The following is a 16,204-nucleotide window of genomic DNA, read 5'->3' as shown; positions in this document are numbered from 1 at the left end:
CTCTGGGAATGTTTGGGGTTAACAAAAAATGCTAGAAAATCATCAGACAACCTATGTAGGAGATTCTATAGGAATGAGAACTGTACTAATTGGTTCTCTGACAGAGTAACTGATGAATGGAACAGACTACCAAATTACATTAAAGCAACTACTAGTTTAGATATTTTTAAGAACAGCCTAAATACTTTTTATGGGAGCAAGTATTTTGGTATATTGGCAAACTAGAAGGGCATTAATGCCCATGCTTGAAATATTTGTATGTATGTATCTGTCAGACTTAGTGGAAGCTCAAAAAATGTAAAACAAAACACAACAATTATCAAAAAGAGAAGAAAGACTAGTTTAAATGTTATTTATTTTAGTTATTTATTTACCCTTTGTTGATAGGGTTAATCCCACTTAGCCAGTGGCCTCCTTTTCAGGAAAGACCAGAGATAGTGTTCATACTAACTTGGAGAAATTTAGCCAAGGCACAAATGAGACTTCCTTACTCTTTTCAATAAGTGACATAGGATCTTTTAATCTTTTAAACCCCCGAGCTAAAACCAACTTATTTAAATCGTGTTGTTTTTTCCACAGCGCTTTATCTTACCCACTGTTTGTTAAAAAAAGAAGAATTCGTTTTATTATACAGCTATTACGTTTACTGATTTACTCATTGGTTTATTGCCTGCATACCTTCTTGACATCTGGATACATCGTGGTAGAGATCAGGTTCTTGTGTTTAGTTATTTAAATACATCTTATTTGCATATTTGCATGCATCTATAATATTTAAACACTGAACAAGTCATTTCTTTTCTTTGTCATATTTATTCATCCCTATGCTTTTGCCAAATCCAATATTTTTTTTACATTATTCAATACCCCCTGTTTAATGTACAATAAACAAAAAACATCTTTCTTTCCACAAAAAAAGCAGTAATAATTACCTTGTCTATTTTGTGTTCACCATATTTTTTTCCTATCCATCCATCCATTCATTCATAATCCCCTTTTTCCAGTTTTTACACATGGGGTCAGGGTTTAACATCAACAGTGACCATCATCTACAGCCAATATTCAAACTGCCGGTAAAACACCATATCCAAATTCATATTTCTTACTCTATTTCATCCACATTATCAGAATCTTTCCCCAAATTTTTATTTTTTTTGCATTCTATAAACATGTACAGTAGTTTCTTCAACATATCAACCTTCCTCTTCTTGTTCTTTAAACATATATATGTCATAATACACTTTACTGATAATCTGTTTTGGGATAATCAAAATTAAAAAAAAGAGTTAGGGAATTTCCCCATTGCCTCAGCCAGAATTCTCCTAGTCTCTTAGACCTTGGGTCTTTCCTGAAATAAGCCATAGACCTAGTGAGACTAAATTAGTCAAAATAAATAAATGGATGAATGTGCAAACAAAAAATAAACAATCAACCAACCAAAGAGGTAGAAAAACAGTATACTCATTCTGCTGTTAAACCAAACGTTTGACTAATGGCTTCTACCCAGATCCTGAATCTGCAGATAACCTGAGAGCTGGCACACCTGTAATTCTTCTCCCGCCATCAGAATTTAATCTAATTTTTAATATTAAGAGAAAGTTGTGCAGAATTCCCCTTGAAATATTAACGGAATCCTAAGTGTCTAGGGATCCCTGGTTGAAAATCACTGAGCCAGTGGCATTTTTAGTATGATAAATTATATTTGGAATTATATAATATATATATATATATATATATATATATATATATATATATATATATATAATATATCTGGAATTATAGCTAAACTCACTAAACTAGGTAGAAATCCCTATGTCACAAGATGGGTTGCCAACTGGCTCACTGACAGAACCCACACTGTAAAAGTTGCAGACTCCAAATCTGACCTCAAAGCAGTGACAAGTGGAGTACCACAGGGTTCTGTCCTGGGACCTTTCCTCTTTGGTATCTACGTCTCTGAGGTACAGGCTAACACAGAAGGCCTCTGGCTAATGAAGTTCACAGATGACTGCAAACTAGGAGCCATAGTCAAGTCCCCAAATGATGTGGATATCCTACAGAAGGGCCTCGCTGAGACAGATGCCTGGTGTCAGAGCCATGGCCTCAAGCTCAATGCCAAAAAGTGCAGTGTCATCCCCTTTGGTAAAAATTCTTTACCCATGAACTACCACATAGGCAGCAATCTGCTTAACACCGAATGTGTGATAAGAGATCTTGGGACCCAGGTGGACAGTAGTCTCTCCTTTGATAGTCACATCGCCACAGTAGTCAGGAAGTCCTTCTATGTGGCACACCTCATCATAAAAGGGTTCTCATCCAGGAAAAAGAGGTCATTGCTCCCCTCTACTCAATACTCATTAGACCCATTATAGAGTACAACGTCCCTTTTGGAATGTACCTCACAAGACACCTGCAGCAGCTGGAAAGGCTACAGAAGTACCTCACAAACAGGATTACTGGCCTCAAACAAATGCCCTACACTGACCGCCTCAAAAAACTCCAGCTTTACTCCGTAGCATATCGCCTACTCCGAGGTGATCTCTGCCTAACATAAAAAGCTATGTTAAACCCAGAGCTGTTGGACATGCTACAACTAAAGAAATCCCAATCTCTCCGAGCTACATGCTGTAGGAACCTAAACCTTGTCACCACAATAAACAAGACATGCTGGAGGGATAGATTCCTGTCCCAGGTCTTCCTATACTATGGAACAGGCTACCCATCTATGTCAAGCAAAGTTCTTCATTAGCACTCTTCAAGAAAAATCTTGATGAGTGGATGGGAAATAGGAAATATACCCCGGGGAATCACTTCTGTGTCTCTGCTCGACAGTGGCACAGGAAAATAACTTTCTTGGGTGGCGTAAGCCAGGGAACCTTGTTGGCTAGGCTTACGTAGGCCCTTTGGCCAATAGCCTAGTACCTACCTATGAACCTATAAACCTATAATACAGAACAACATTCATCACTACCTCTAGCAGATAAATGCACCCATTTTAAGTCCAAGAAGTTAAACTGCATTTTAAATATTACATTTCAAAGTACCAACTGCTTTTTAAACATCTGCATTATCAGGTTCCAGACATTTCTAATCAAGTCTGCGGTATTTATGTAACTCATTTCCTCCTCTAGAGGCCACTGGTGTTTCATAAATTAGGAAGCTAAAGTGCTCACTTAGGCTGTTTTTCAGCTCCTGAATAAACATATCTTGCATTCATAATTTAAAACCTAGTTCCCTAGTGGAATTCTGTTTGACTGCCTGTAAAAAACGTGTTGCTTATTTCTGTGTTGGGTTATGAAGTAAATGACAAGAAAGAGCAAATTAAAAGTACATATTATCTTGGTCTCGCAAAAGCTGTAAATACTGTGAATAGTACAAATGTGTAATTCATGAAACTGGAGCTACAGACTGATAAACATTACAGCTGCTAAAACCAGAGTCAAGGCCAATATTTTATTACAGTAATTTTACAGATGGTATGTAAACAAAACACCCTGAAGCAGTATAAAATCACTTAGATTTGTTGTAGCCCTGACTAATAAAGCCAGCTGAAACAAATACAGAACTTCAACATCTCTTGTCTAACAGGAAATGTCATATGCTATTTAATTTTTACTGAGAGATTGTCCAGAGAGAGGAAAGACAGATCTCAGTTTTGCATCTCAGGCAAACAGCAACCTTACAATATAGTTTGTGCTAGTATAAAACTAATATGAAGTCATGTGTAACGGAATCGTGCCCACAACATTTCTGGTTGCAAGATGCCAATGGAGTACACAGAACCAAAAAATCACTTACTCATATGTGGTCCTCAGAACTTACATACCTCAGACTATATTAACCTCTTACTGCATGCAGTGTACCTCAGATCTCCTAAATGGTCTATTTCCTGAAATGCTCTGTTATTCCTCAGTGTTATCCTTAGAGTACTAACATTTTGACAGATTGTTCCCAGAATAAAGCTGTACGGAAACAAGAACAGATTATGAGGCAGATAAGGGCCACTTGGCCACTCTCTGGTCTATCTGCTCTAGTCTGAGGAATAACTAGAAGGCACTATTCAACCAACAGCCTACATTTCTACTCCCCCCATAAGAAATTAGTTAAATTTGCCACAGAAATTCTCCAAGACTCTCTATATATTTATCTACACTGTCTCTTCAAGAAAGCTTCTCTAGTTTTTCACAGAGACTACACATTTTAAAAATATTTTATTTACTTTGTGCAATGAGATGTGTTAGAATTTACATTAGAAATGCCTGTGAATTATAGTTTTGGTTAAACATTACTTTTTTCAGGATCTCTATTTGGCTAATTATTTTGCTTAATGTTAAATGTCCATACATATTTTGTGTTGAAAAGGTATGTTATTCAGAAGCATGCACTATCGGGAGGGTGGGGGGGAGTCACATTCTAAAAGTTGTCATACAATTCCAAGAATCCTTACTATGGCTTGCTCTTGTCTTAAACTAACTTTAAGTAATGTATTACATGCAGGGTCACTTATTCCATCATACCAGTGTCTAGCACAAGGTTGCCCTGAGTGCATGCTTAGGGCCCAGTGCTAGCTGGGGGACTCATTATCAATGTTACTAGTCATTTTCATTCTGAGATTGACAGGCATCCATAATTTTCTACAGAATCCACAAAAGAATTGAAAATGGACAGTGACCCTTAAGTAAAAAAAAAATCAAGCTTTTTTCCATAAAAAACAGCATTCAGGGTCATGTTTTGTTACTGGAGTCACCTGCGTTTAGCAGAACATTCCACTTTTGAGAGGGAGTACACAATACAATGTGCCATTCTCATTTAACTTGAGATGACTCCTATTTCTATGTTGTCATTAGCTTAAAAACAGGTCAATAAAAGACTGACATCAGAAGCCAATGGTCAAATGGACAAAACCAATCTTAGTGCAGTGCAGCAGTACATGTGAAAAGGGGCTTTACTGTCTGCAGACATCACCGATTGCTGATGAGGAGAGAATGTTCATTTCTTTTAAACTTATTAGTGAACCGAGCAGCTTAATAACATGGATGGAGGTCTCATGATTCAGGTAGGGAAATTAACCTGCAGGAGGCAAGTGAGCCAAGGAGTGTGCAGCATGTTGTACCTTCCTCTTTGGTCAGATGGTTATGGACTACAGGTAACAAGAGGCAGGCAGGTACTACCACAGGCTATTACCTGCTGAGTGTTGTTTGGTGCTGCTGCTGCTGTTTAGGGAGTTCCTGACAGTACAGTAAGATGATTCTTTCAAGCCACATGTGAGGCTTTCGACTCTACGCTGTTTCTCCCTGTGTAGCTTTTATTATTAATCTTACCAGATGAATGAGTCAAAGCCTGTACTGCTCGTGTACAGGAACAGGATGCCCTAGCCCACTCATTAACTACTTCACAAGCTGATGTAGCTTCTAAAAATATTCTGCCCAATTCCATTTCTGTTTACCTACACTACAGTTGTTTGGAGCATACATCTCAAATTTTTTTCTCAATAATCAGGGACAAATCTAAAAAAGAATGGGAGGCAAAGGCCCAAAATGAGAGAAAATGTTTAAATATTACAGCACTTCACTTATAAAAGTAGAATAGCAGGTTTTGCATCATCATGCATTTTCTGATCAGTAAGAAGTGTGAAACTCTAATGTCTGGCATTATTGACTGACTGTGATCCACAAATTTGCCACAAAGTCAAACATTTTATGAGGGGTGGGGGCAAAAATGAAGTAAAATTAGGGACAGTTGAGAGCTACTCCTTGAAGACAGGCAAATGTCTCTTGTTCATGTTAAGTTACTGCAGCAGTATCAAACCCCTTTCTACATAGGGTCAGGGTGTCGCATCTACAGTGACCATTACCTGGAACCGATGTTCATACCACTGACTGGCTAGTTAGGTTACACCATACATTTGTTCAGTGTTCTGTAAGTTACCTTTACAGATCATTGTAGTAAGAAATCGTGAATCTACTACAACTATTATGTCACTTATGGGGTTTATGGCAATGTCTAATTTCAGGGTCTCATCTTTGGGTAACTAGCAAATATTTAGTATAAACAACTTTGAAGCATTTATTCTTCTGTTCTGTAAAGCAGTTTCATAATGGTGCCAAAGGTATGTCTTCTGTGAAGAAAGTATTAAAAGGAATGGAAGTTGCTCCCAGCTACACTCTTCCAGGAAATCTGGGCTTTTTGTACATTCAAAAATCTGTAAGTATATGTTGCTTCTAATAGCTGCATGCATGCATAAGATTCTTAGAATGTAGGCAGGCATGAAATTAAGTAAAAAACTGACTCGCTCTCCCACTTTAATGGTTTGCCATGGGCTTTTAAATAAATTTGTCAAGAGAACAGCAGTTTACAGTTGATCAGGTTGAGTGCTTTCAGTGTGAACAAACTGAGAAAGTTGACAGAATAACAGGTTTTGCATTAGCATGAATTTTGCTGATGGGTATGACGTCTGAAACTCAAATATCTGCCATTCATTTTTAAGTTGAGTCTTTAATGATTTGTCACTAATCTGCCAGAAAACCACAAATTTATGAAAAACGGACCAAAAATGTGAGGCGAAAATCTGGACATTCTTCAAAAATCTGTACAGTTGATAGGTATAGTGTTTGATTACTAGAGTACATTCAATGTTTCTAGTATAAAGATATGAAATTACATTTACAATGATCAGATATTTGGAACTTGAACAGAATAGCATGCACACTGGCAAATCTGAACATTATTTCATAATAAATGGGGAGAGATGACCAAGTAAGTGGATACCAGCATGGACTGGGGTTGTGCCATTACACTGTCTAGAGCCCCATTGCATCTTGGTCTGTCTCGGCTTTGTTCCATCTGTTTGTGGGACTATGTCATACAGCTTCCTTCTGCCATCTCATACATTTAAACCCACATAGCCCTTCTCATTGAATCCATATTCTCAGTGTCAAAACGTTCAGACTATGATAAATTTCCAATTTTACCATATGAGTCCCATATCTTTAAAGTCAGAGTATCCTTACCTTTATGCTTCCTTGACCTATACTCAGCTGACATTAGAGATATGTTGTATTAATCCTCGGCACTATTTCTATGAAGCAGGACTACCACAGCTACCTTTCATGCATTTCCCGCAGTTTTTTTTTGTCACAGCATCCAGTAATCCCAGTCTTCTTAACATGATGACAACATTCTTATTCTCCTGTATGTTTCATTGCCTGTGGAACTATCACTCTTCCTGTCTAAAGTGTCTTGGCCTAGCATTGCTGTTCTCATTTCCAATTTTTTGCTATCTTAGTATTTCTTACTTTCCCTCAGTGTTACTCTTTGCTTAGTTTTCTTCCCACTGCTCCTGTACAGACTGACTGTTATGGTAAGCTACTTCTTCCTCTAAGCCTATAAGATTTTACATAAGGATGTATTATTGCACAAAATGATACAGCACAACTAAAATATGTTTATCTTGTTAGTGCTCTTGTACTGCAGTTTTTCCAACAACAGCATCATTGCATTCACTTTGGCTGACAGCTGCTGTCCTTACTGGAGATGGACTACATTAGAAAACAGGTCAGAGGTGACAGATCAATAAATATGCTATATGCAGATGATGTGGCATTATAGGCAGACTCAGAAAACAAACTTCTGCAAAGGAAAGGGAAATGGAATGCAAAACTGAAGGCACATGGGATGAAACGGAGTACAAACAACACAGCAGCAAATGGGAAATCAGAAGAAGCTGAACTTTGAAATAGAAGGGAAAATAGTGGAACAGGTTAATAGCTTCAAGTATATGGAGAGGTGGTTGAGGGAAAAGGAAGTCTGAATAAGGAGGTCAAAGCTAGAATCAGAGGGGCTGCAGCTTACTGGCCCAGAGTGTCAGGGGTACTGTGTGACAAAAGAATGCCCAGGAAGCTGAAAAGTAATGTATACAAAAAGTGGTGTGATCAGTACTACTGTATGATATTGAAACCTGGGCAGTGAAGGCAGAGGAGATTAGGACACTAGAGGTGATGTAGATGAAGTGCCTGAGATGGGTGGTAGGATGCATACTGTGGGACAGATGAATTAATAAGGAAATCAGAGCAAAACCAGAGTGCCACCAATTGCAAATAAGGTCAAACAGAACAGATGACAGTGGTTCATGCACATGTACAAGAAAGCAGAAAATGATCTGGTGAAGATTTAAGAGAGACAGGAAGAAGGTAAGAGAAAACAAGGGCATCCATCAAAGAGGTGGATGAATTTTATAAGAGAAGACCTGCAACGGTTAGGCATAGCTGTCAAAGAAGGTAGGAGACTGGCACTGAATCAAGAGAGATGGTGGCAGTTGGTGATACACACCAACCCTACATAGATAATGAGAAAAAGGGAGCTGATGATTTGGTTGACAGTTGTCACCAGCTGTAACATAACTGGACATATTTTGTCTTTGGTCTGTTGATGGTTCTATGCTTTTTACCTGATTATACTAATATCTGTTAGTAATGCCTTATTGCAGTACAGCTAATACGATCAGCATCTTTTTATTTAGTATTAGTTGGCTTACTGTCCTCTTCAGGAAACAGGCATTTCCCACACTGAACACACCTTACCAGGGTATCAGATATAAAATAAATGAAAAAAGATATGAAATAAGTGAAAAAAGATGTAAAATAAGTGAACAAAAAGACATTGTAACTGTAAAAGAAAAACTTCAAAGACCAATGCACGTTAGGTTCAAGCAAGGCACCCTTTATTACTTGCAGCAAGGAGACAAAGCATGTAGGTACAAGGTTTGTCTAATTTTCTGGAGTTCAGTATGTTATTCTTATACAGTTCTCTCCATGTCACACGGAAAATGTTATTAATCTACTGCTGACGTAGTTGGACACAGCTTTATGTATGTTACACAGAAAATGTTACCAGACTTATTGGTGACATGGTCAAATTATTGCTGTCTTGCAAAAACATTTGAGAAAAACAACCTGGCCTTGGGCTTATTTTAGCCCTCCTTGGTTCTTCAGTGCTTCAGTTGTACAGTTCTAATACATGTGTTACATTTTGTCTAGATTCAAGGTACATTTCCAGCTTTGGTACAAGTAATGCTGACTATGGTTTAAGCGTTCAAACATCTATTGTTTTCTTTATCAAGGCTTCTAGCAGCTGTACATTTTCACATGGCATAAGCAGAATAAAATGTCTCATCAAGTTTCTAGTAGCTGCACATATTTTCATGGCATAAGCAGAATAAAGTGTCTCTTATTAAAGTTTCTAGTAGCTGTGCAGATTCATACAGCATGAAACATAATAAATATATTAACCCTTTTAAGCCTTGAATGCACTAAGCATGCATATTGCTATTATGCATTTTTCTAACAGTAACCATGGGTTGTTTAAAATCAGTATGCAGCTGGAATAAATGAAACTATAAGTTGGATAGAGCTATAGTTCTCTGAAAACAAAGCATGAAAATATTTTAAGTTAAAGAAAATATAAGTAAATGAAATATTTGATCTTCAAAATGAAATAATGGAATGATTTAATAAGCTACTGGAAATAAAAGTGAGTAAAATATTCTATCTAATTATAGTGTCCTGGTCCTTTGTAGAAAGGTTCAAAGATGAAAAATTATTGTCTGCAGTTATGATTCTTTACATTCAAGTAGTTTTCATAGATTATTATGCATTTGCAAAACATGTCATTGATTCTGTGGTGTCTGATTAGATGTGTCACCTGAAAATTGGGTGAAAAATATTTATTGGCTTAGACATCAGAGGCATTTTTATCACAGAAAATACTATTCATTGCAATAGAAAGTACTCACATCAGTGCAAAACTATTTACAGAAGTCTTTGGTATCTGGAAATAGTTCAGTCGTGATGCCAATGAGAGTATGGCATTTCGGATAGATATTGGTTTTACGAAGTAGAAACTATACAGTCTGACATGTATTTGTGACAACAAGAAAATGAAGCAAAACCACTACATTTCATCAAATCAGTTTTTATTCATCTACTCAGACTTGCAACACTATTAATCCTAATTGGCCAAAATTATACTTATTTTTATTTAACTTTGAAGTGAACTAGTCCAGAGTGTTTTCTGCCTGGACCAAAAGGGAGACCGTAACAATTTTTCAAAAGAAGAAGCATTAATAACTTTTATATGCATGTTATTTGCATAAATTACTGCATTCTATACAATAATACTACAATTAATGCATTACAATAACTAGTACCAGCTAATGAAATTGTGTTTTTACATGAATGTTATTTATACAAATCATTATATTGTAGGAAAACATACTAGCACAGTTTATTTATACAGGCTGCATAGCTATCAGTATGTTTCTGTGGCAGCACGCTGTTGAGTGTAGTGTGATTTTCAAAACAATAGCTTAGGACCAGTTCCCTAAATGTACACTTTTTCTCTCAAATAATTGCACTTATATTTACTAGCAGTTCTCAGAAGCTCCTGAAAGTGTTAATGTGCAGCATTTTTGTTTTTGACTGGCAGAATATTCAGCAGTACAAAGACAGTTTTGTCGGAGTTTCTTTCTATTGTTTCCATGATATTTTGGGGGTGTTGCAGAGTGTCTTGATTTCTAAATTTATACTGAGGGCTTCTGACTACCAGTGTGTTTTTAAAGCTGGGCAGTAGTTTTTGTTTAATAGCTTGTATGCACTTGGTAAAAATGTGCTTTTGCTTAAAATTATTAAAAAAATGGTTTTCTGTATAGTATCATGGCACTGTTCCTTCTCATTTGATATACGAATGAATCTGATTTATGTTGTTGTTTGAAGGGTATCAATATTTTGCTGGGAATTTAGACAGCTTACCAGTAGCCCATACCTGAAATGTGGAATGCGAACATTTTTGGTTACTGATGCTTGACCTTCAGTAGCAAGTAGCTGGGAAATTCTGCAAGAAAGTTTTATTTGTGTTCAGACCTGAAAGCATCATAATGTGTTTCTGCACAAGCACATGTTGCCATACAACAGCCTGACATTAAAAGGACGAAATGTTAGAATACCATGTGATGCAATGACTTGAAATGTTCAGATAATGAATATTTGTCTTGCAAATATGTGGCATCTTTCATGACTACACATTCCTTATGGTAGCACATCTGATTTCTGCACTTTCCCAGTGATTTCTATTGCACTACAGAAAACACTGCATCTCAGTGTTTCCTATGCCATAGTGCATGTTTTGACATAATTTGTGTAAATTAATTTAGAGAATGACATAAAATATACTTCTGCAATAGGCAGGCTTGCAGTTCTTTTCAATGTATTTCATGTGTGTAGCAACGGACTTTTTCCAAATATTCTTACTTTAATGGCAGAGGTAACAAAAAGAAACAAATGCAAACATCTCTGAAAGTGTGTGAGCTTTGTCTATTGGAATATAATAAGACTGATACTGACGGTGGAGGAAAAGCTTGCATCTTTCTTTTGAGCTATGCTTCAGAGCTGTGTAATAAATGAAACATGTTGCACTTTTTGAAGTATGTTTTCCTACAACTTGATGCTAAAGTACCTCCAAAATTCTGAAGCTTAGAAACATGACACCATAACTCTCAAACTCTCAACTTTCAAAATCATGATCAGGTCATCAAAACTCATAGCAGAGGATCCAAAATAATTGCACTCAAAATTCACATATGCATAAGTTTGTGCACTTGGGGGTGAGGGCACAAATGAGTAAATATAGCCTTTTACCAGGCACAACCTATAAAATTAGAACACTGTTGGTGCCAGTGGAGGCACTCCTGCAAAGCTGTATCAGAAAATGTATGTGTACTGCACTGTAAAAAGATACACATGCCTGTATCATTGGCTTGTTATACATGACAGTCAAGATTATAATTTAGTTAGCAAAATTAATATAAACTTTGTATAATTTTATTTGTCCACAGTTTAGTTGTAAACTTTCACCAGCTACACATTTATGTTTCAGATAAGTGAAAATGCAGAAGATGACTCAGCCTAGAACTTAACCTGAGCCAAGCACTTCTAACAAAATCACACAGCCGAAAATGTTCTTGGCCATCTGAGCCATTTCCAATGTGATTCATCCCTTAACCTGAAAAAAAGAAATAATTTTGCTCACTTCAGTTCCATATGGTATGTAGATCCAGTTAGAGCAACATTCCAAATCTGTTTTGCCATCTGAACAAAATATTACTTATACTTTCTTCCATATTTTGCATAAAACATTGCATTTTTCAAAGCCTTGTATTCTTCGTGCTTTCAAAAGATAAACAGTGGATAACTGTACATGCATACAGATACAAAAAATCAATTGCAACCACTTGGAGGAATATCTGCACCTAATATATCTCTTTTTGTCATCAAATAAATTAATAAATACATAATAATGACCCCAGAAATTGATTTCAGCTTGCTGTTATTGCAACCATATAGTGCAGTCCACTGCAACCCCCATGCCCCTTCAAGCACTTAGCTCAAGAATCAGAAACAAAACCTCAAAATAGGTAAAATATTTTACATATTGCTCTTATACACTTTGAATATTGCTAGTATAACAGGTTTTACATCAGCAAGCATTTTCGGAAAAATATGAAGTCTGAAACTCATGTCTCTCATTATTTGGTGACTGCAGTCAATAACAATTTGCTAATAAACCAGATTTTATGAGAACCAGGCTATAAATATGATTTAAAATTGGGATAAGGAATATCTGAGAACTTTAAATTCTGCAAAGCACACATGACCTACAATTACACACACTTGGATGACTGTGTACATCTTAGGTATCTGCTTAATGCATGACGACTGCATGACTATATAAATAAATAATGGTCTAGAAATGTATTTTAGTTTGCTGCTGTTAAAACCACACAGTACAACCCTCACGCTCTCAGCTTCTTTGCTCAAACATCATAGACAAAGGCAACAAAGTCAGAAACAGATTTTAAATATTTAAATCAAAAAAACAAGTCTTGTCCTCAAAGGAGTGTTTGGTTGTTAATTTAGAATTTAAATGTTGCTGTTATATACTTAGAAAGTTGCTAGAATAACAAGCTTTGCATTTTTCTAAGGGATATGAAGGTTGAAACTCACATCTGTCATTATTTAATGACTGCAAGCCACAACAAGTTGCCAAAAAGTCACACATTTTATGAAGGACAGATCAAAATACTTGTCATTTTTATTTATTTATTTTTTTTGTTCAAGAATTGTGGACAAAGGCAAAAATAATAGGAAGACAAAGGACTGAAAAAACAAAATTTTTTAAATATTCCTCTCACTCAGTTAAAAATGTAACAGAACAGTAGGTACCGCACCAATCTTTCTGAACAATTACAGGTTTGAAACTCTTAGTTACCGGAATTATTGACTGGCTGTAATTATCAGTGATAAACCAGAAATGAACTTTTACAAGGAACATAGTGAAAATATGAGCCAAAATCAGAGATGTCCTGTAAAACTGGAGGCAGCTGACAGGCAGGGCTATGTCATAAATGATGCGGTGCATCCCCCCCCCACACACACACACACACACTCTCCCTCCTTCCAAATGCAGTGCAGATACTTCCCAGCTCCACACTACACACTGATCAGCAATATTGTCTCTTCATCACTACTTAGTATGTTTTTTTTTCCTTTTAAAATGATTATGTAGATCTAGATTGCTTGTCTGTAAGTGGTCCACTTTGAACACGACAAGCTCCAGCAGCCCCCCCCCTTCACTGGCTCTTCAGGCAAGACAATGAAAGAGAAGAGAAGAAATCAGAGCTGTCTCATGTCAAAGTGAAACAGTGGAGTGGGCACAGATTTAGTAAGAAAAATCAGAGCCCTCAACCAAATGTGAAGTGGTTGAGAAGTATTCATAACACTTCCCAGGTTTCAAAAGCACGGACAACTATAGTACTACAGTACTGAGAATGCATTGCTACGTCACTATTCCCTGTAATGCATTTATGCAATAATGTAGTATGCAGCCTGTGAATATTTGGTTAGCACAGTTTTTGTATTATTTATTCTTCATAACACCAAACTACTTTCACCACAACTGGCTCTGCGGTGTAGAGGGAAAGAGCTTTGACTACAAGTCCAATGACCTGGGATCAGTTTGTGGCTGTGACACTGGAGAAGGTAATTGTGGTAAGGAGAAGTGAAGGAGCTATACCCATTCACCTCCCATATGGTAAAGGGTCAGGGCTGGTATCTTTTAATGTGGACTCAGCACAAGTTCCCCACTGAAGACCACAGAAAGCTACTAAGGCAATTGTTCTTTCCATTAGAGATGCCTGCAAGCTTACATAACTTATGAAACTTAGTGATAGTCCTGCATTATGCCTTAGCTCATGCTACCTGGAGTAATGCTGCCTGGGCATCCGCAAGGAGTTAGGGCTTAAGTGGAAATCTCCAGCTCCATAGTTAGTCAGAGTGCCACCAGTCAATGCTCAACTTTTTCCCCAAAGGGAACAAATGGACTTGTACTCAAAGGGAATGAACAGGTCAGTATGGAATTCGGTGGGAGGGAGGCTTGATGGTCAGGTGTGGGGTTTGGGACAAACAATATTTCTAGTACAAATACAGTTTTCATTATATGTCCCAGTGTTGCTGTGTTACTTTACTAACAGAATAAAAGTTATGACTTACCATATCAAAAGGGACATATGAAATGTGGCATCTACATTAACAGGTTTGTCTTCTGCTGCAGACACTTGAATCACTTGGCACCTCGAACTTCCTCAGACATTTTTTTGTAAGACATGCTATCAATGCTGTTGGTGCTCCCAGCTCTCCAGCTCCTCACTGATGCACCCAGTCCATCCCACAGGACTGGAAGTAGTACAAGTAATAGATCCTGCTGAAATCAAAAAGCACTAACTAGGGCCTGCCCTGGTCAAATACCCAAGGCCAACAAGCATCACTGCCTCAGGCTAGGTGCAAGGAAACAGCATAGAGAAAGAGATAGAGCAAAATTGTTACCAAGGATATCCCACTTCTAGCAGATCTACTATTTGGTAAGTTGCAATTTCACATCTAATAATTATCCATCCTTGGTAACAGGTTGGAAAGAGTCCCAGCCCTCCCACTGGGTAGTCTAATCATAAATACATGCCTCTTAACACATCAGCCCTAAATGTAGAATATGACCTGGCAGAGATATCTAGATTGCAACCTTTAGCAAAGGTTTTCAGTTTTGTTTGTGTGCCAGTTGCACAAATATTGCCCACAGACAGATAATTAGGGATGGCCATTGAGGTGATCATCATCTTGGTTGAATCATCCTTAGGGGTCATAGTGAGCTTGTGGCCCTCTGCAAAATAGTAAAGTGATACAGTTTGAAATCCATCATGAATGAGTGGTCTTGCAAATCTGCACCCTTTTTATTTGGGGATCAATGGAAATGAACAGCTGATTACAATTTCTGAAGACCCCAGTCTTGTTAACATAAAATCTTAGAATGCTGCACATTTCTATACAGCACAGCAGGTACACTTCCCTATTCTAGTAGTTGGGGGGTGGACTATAAGGTGAATGACCTAGCTGAGGTTAGTATTAGTATCCTCTTTGTGCATGAAAGAAGGATTGGTATGCAATGTGACCCTGTCTTTATGGAAAATGAAGTACAGGAGACTGGCATGCAGGGCTTGTAATTCATTCATTATGCTGGCTGTTGTAACTGTGACCAGAAACAGGGACTTTCAGGAGAGACATGAGCTCAGCAAATGCCACAGGCTCAAAGGGTATCTTAGTCAACTTCTCCAGTATAAAGTAGAAGTCTCAGGGTGGAATGGGGTCCTAGACTAGTGGCTATAAACAAAGTAAAAAAAACACTCCTGGTAGGAATGTTTTATTTGATTTGGAGACTGACAATAAGGGAACAGCATTCCCTTGGTAAAAAAATGGAAATACAAACTAGGTAGTCTTAGAAAATCATGACTTAGGCCTTGCTAAAGTACCTCTATTATGTATCTTAAAACCTGCTAAACTTCAGGATATTTTGTCTGAATTCCTTCTTTAGTGGCCAAATGTTCAAGTCTTTTCTATTTGCTTCTATAGGTTTTTCTTTTGGATGATTTCTTACCATCTGTCAAAATCCTCTTCATCTTATCAGCGAAGCCTGGATTGTTTACCACATTTTGAATGGATGCCCATGCGATCTCTCCCTGATGGATGATAAATTAAGCTTTGGAATGATATTAGCTTGAACAGACCCTTTTGAATTAATGGGAATAGTATCAGAAACCAGGCCT

The sequence above is a fragment of the Protopterus annectens genome, chromosome 17.part0, assembly GCF_019279795.1.
Source record: "Protopterus annectens isolate FY-2018-M chromosome 17.part0, PAN1.0, whole genome shotgun sequence".
NCBI lineage: Eukaryota > Metazoa > Chordata > Ceratodontiformes > Protopteridae > Protopterus > Protopterus annectens.
This window is presented reverse-complemented; position numbering follows the sequence as displayed.